The 4393-nt window shown below is 39.4% G+C and overlaps 1 long non-coding RNA gene across 2 annotated transcripts; it reads right to left on the minus strand.

Annotated features, from left to right (window-relative positions):
* Positions 1-210: 210 nt before the first annotated feature.
* Positions 211-3962, minus strand: LOC127739772 (uncharacterized). 2 transcript variants are annotated; one of them, XR_008000487.1, is made up of 3 exons: positions 3121-3962; positions 2893-2977; positions 211-342 (listed from the first exon to the last, which is right to left on the minus strand). It is a non-coding gene; the product is annotated as an uncharacterized LOC127739772 (long non-coding RNA). The 2 variants fall into 2 exon arrangements; XR_008000488.1 differs by having other exon boundaries at positions 2893-2988.
* Positions 3963-4393: the final 431 nt, after the last annotated feature.

The following is a 4393-nucleotide window of genomic DNA, read 5'->3' on the forward strand; positions in this document are numbered from 1 at the left end:
GAATTTGCTCTTATTGGTATAAAATGAATTGGATATATTGTATTTTGTAACACCCTAACTACCAAAGCTCACGCTTTCGGCTGCGCAACTCTGATAACTCGGATATTACGACGACACTTATACTATTTAATACTAAAATAAGAGCCTGTTTAAAACTTTAAACCGCAATACCGCTCCCAAAATTTTTGTAAATAGTACTACAAGCATTATCCAAAACAATTCCTATCCCTCTTATAGAATATCTCAAGACAAAGGCGAGGGTACATTAAATAATAATCTAAAACAATATATAACATTTCAACAACAATTAAATAAACTCTTCGTGACTTCTGCGCCCATATCCTGAAAAGGAAAAAATGTAGGGGGGTGAGAACATCATCCTCGAAAGGGTTCTCAGTAGAGGGTTTTTGGGAATTACTGTAATAGGATATGTGGAGATAAACCGTACCAGCGATTTATAACCGTCTTATGCCTCTTTTCAAAAACAACGGTTTACCATAGAAGAGAAATATGAAATCTTTTTCTGAAAGAGAAAACTGTTCATTTAAAATAATAATCCAAAGTCTTTCAAAAAGGTTTATCTATGCTGAACCAAAATAGCCTTTCATAGTTTTCCAAACCAGAAACATAAAATCGGAATCAACCATCGGTCCATCTCAATTCAAACACGGCCCTAGGCCCAACAATCCAATCCAACAACCAATCACCACAAACCAATAGAGTTCCAGATGCAAACACAAGTAGGAAGATGCAGACACAAACAAACAGTTATTGCAAGTAGAACAATTAGCAGTTAATCACATAGGCAAACCAAGTACAATATGCACACCCAAACAAAATCACATAGATGCATATGATGCATGCCTGTCCCAAGTGGCTGATGATATCATCTGTCTGTTATAGAGCCAACCCGACAAGTCCTGGTAGCTAACCATTGGACTGTCCCTCTGTCGTGTCTCCCCAACTCGAGTTATACTCAATATAAACTTGATCATAATCATGATCCATATCCATCACCCTCACTGGTGAATATTTATGGGGGTGAGCTCATCTGGAAATTTCACAGTGCCCGGCCACCCTGACGACATAGGGTCAAAAGAGCTTCGAGTCTCCACCTGGAGCACGTGGTGGCTAGTCACTGCTTTCTCCCAGGAAAACTCGCATCTCCGATAGTAGAAGTGTAACATCACAACTTAACAAAATCTCAGCATAAATGCTTTCATTCTCAGCCATGGATCAACATCTATCTCAGCCATCCGGCTCATGGTTCAGTCCAGAACCACCCAATATTCATATCATGCACAACCATTCCGGCTCACGGTTCAATCCAGAACTAGCCAATATTCATAATCGTACACAGCTATTCCGGCTCACAACAAAGCAGCACTTCCACCATTCAACATCATCAAATTCATAAAATTGGCATTTAAGCCATAAATTACTTTTTCTCAAATCGTTTCACTTTGAAATCAATTTTCAACTCTTTTCAGCCTTGACTTTAGAAATCCCGTTTCTCAAATCATCTCAGGCTCATAAGCAAAATTTACTCAAAGTGAGTTCCTTTTTAAAACAAAGCCACTCACAGCATTCTCTTTCCAAAACTTCCAAAACCATGGAAAGTTAAAGATTTATTTTAAAGTATTCAAAACCACCCATACAACAATGGGATTTTATAACAAAAGTTCCTCGGCAGAGTCCCAAGTCTTTAGGGGAGAATAACATAATTCATTTCACCAAATTCATTTTAAATTCATTAAAAATCTTGGCTTCCTGATTTGAGTAGTAAAATAGGATCTAAGCCAATCCGAGTCATGTAATCAATTACTCTTTTCAAAGCTATTTCCTTTACTTAAAGAAAACCGGCTTCAATTCCATAATTAAATCTGAAGCGTTTCAAACTGCTAAGAGAATCATTTTTGTTGTGTTAAACTAGAGTTCAAAAGGTACTCTGAATCTCATTCAAAACGTCAAAATAAAGAAATTCATCAATCGAAATCCAATTCCTTTTAAAATCACGAAAACTCTTCCAATGGACACCCTTTATGTTTAATAGAGAAAAACATAAACCCGTTTTACCTTTTAAAACAGCCTCAAGGCAAAATTCTCTTTCGAATAACTTGTACCCAAAGACATACTATTCTTCTTGGAAAATAAGGAAAAATCATGATTCTCTTTTCAGTAATTCTTTCAAAGCATAACTTCATCGCTTTTCATAATTGATCTAAGTAAAGTTAATAAAAGAAGACCTAAATTCACAATCCTCCAAGTAAATAGGAAAGACATTGAACTCAAAATTTCCTAAATAATATTTCAAATAAAGCCTCGGATTTTATAGAAATTTCGGCAGCATCTCCCCTAAAACTTGGACTTTGCCACCCGGTTCGGGTCCCAAATAAATCATTCCTCAATCCTTTTCAACAATCCAGAACCCAAAAACTCAATTCAAAATCACGCTAAATCCATCAGTCGCCTCAGTGGCATATCTCAAGGAAACTATTTCAAATTAAATCAATATCAATCGATTTAACTCATTTTTAAAGCTTTAAAGAAACGGCTCAGTAACAAATTATTTGTCCAAAACCAAGTTAATTAAAGTAAACCAGGCTGAATTCAAAGCTGCATTCGACTTTTCAAATCATCAAAACAATTAACTCAAATCAAATAAATCCTCAGCGGATTAAACTCAGATTTCAAATCTTTAAAGAATCAACTTCAAAACATTACATTTCACAAAGCCGCACAACAATTCAGCCAAACCAACATCCATAATCATTCGAGTCAATCAAATAATACATAAGGTAGATACAATCACCAAATACACAATATCTCACATCAGTATCCATATATGATAATTCCAATACATAAAACATAGTTTTTGGAAAGCGCCCCTACCTCGACAAATTGAAGCTATAACCCAAACTCGTTAACTGATTCCTTTTCGCTCAGCCCAAAATCACCGAAAATCAGAACCTCGCCTCTGCTTGCTCTCTCGAAAGCAAAAACAGCTATAAGCGGCATAAGCAAACTGGATTCTAACTCCTAAAACTATTAACATCGCAACCACTTTACTACATGGAACAGAACACTAACACAGGACTTTCAAAAATAAAAAATGCTTACCGAAACAAAGAAAGAACGGCTGCACCAAACAGCGGCGGTCCCTGAACCGGTTCGGCGGCAGCTTTAATCGTGACCCGCAATAACCGGAGATTGACCCGTGAGAAAGGATTAAGGACTGAATCAAACTGCAGAAGCTCTGGTGATGGGTCCGGAGACTACAACAGCGTCTCCGGCAATGACAACGCAACTTATGACAGCCACTTCATCAAATACAACATTTTCAGCGACAGCTTCAAAGTAAAATTGAACTGGCAGAACTAGGAGGAACCAGAAACAGGGCAAGCTCACCAGAACGGCAGTGACCAGAAATTCTGGCGGCGGCAGCATCCGACGGCCATAGAAGCTCCAGCGGCGTCGTAGGTTGTTTCCCCCACCGCGAGCTCTCTGTCTCTCTCTCGCCCTCTGTTCTGCTGACGACGGCAATGGCTTCACAGACGAGACCAGGCACGGCGGTTTTAGGCCCTCAGCCCCTTCTTACTCGCGTACCCTCTCTCTCTGTGTCTCAGTTTCAACGGTGACTCCCGGTGGACCAACGGCGACGACGATAGCGCGGGCAGCCGCGGCGACGCGAAGAGGCTGGCTTCATGGTGCTACAACTCGGGGATGGTGACTCGCGACGGTGACATCGACGGCTCCTTGCGGTGGTTGTAACCCTCCTCCCCTCGGCGGCATCAAGCGGCAACGGCAAACCCCAATGCCACCGGTGCAGATCCTTGCCTCATTCACGGATCTCGCTCCTCTCGCCCCTGCGCGACGCGACGGTGCGGCGGCAGTGACGCCCGCCGACACCGTCCTCCCCATCTCCTCTCCTCCCCCTTTCTCTTCTTCCACCTTATGTTTCTCCTTTCTTTTTTTCATGGAAAAAGAAACGCTGCTGCTGAGTTAGGAAAAAGGGGATTTCGACTGCAGCTGGGTGTGGGGGGAAAGAAAACCGGATCGGGTAACGGGTCGCTGGGTTAGAGTTTCATTCTTTTGAAAATTATGGTTAGGAGTGATTTGGTAATTTCACATAAAATTGGGAATGATATAATAATTGAAACCCAAATAAAATTCAACACTAATCATATATAGGAAAATACTATTTGCTCATCAACTTTACAAATTATTTTCAATAAAATGTCCAAATCTAAAAATTAGAAATAATATAATTAATTTTTTCATTTTCTAAAATAGCAGTATTAATATTTAAAATATTACTTATCTAATCCAAATCATATAAAATCCTTATTATTTCACAACTATCAACTTTATACTTTAAATATAGAAAATAATC

This window comes from Arachis duranensis, chromosome 6 (assembly GCF_000817695.3).
Source record: "Arachis duranensis cultivar V14167 chromosome 6, aradu.V14167.gnm2.J7QH, whole genome shotgun sequence".
NCBI classification, from domain to species: Eukaryota; Viridiplantae; Streptophyta; class Magnoliopsida; order Fabales; family Fabaceae; genus Arachis; species Arachis duranensis.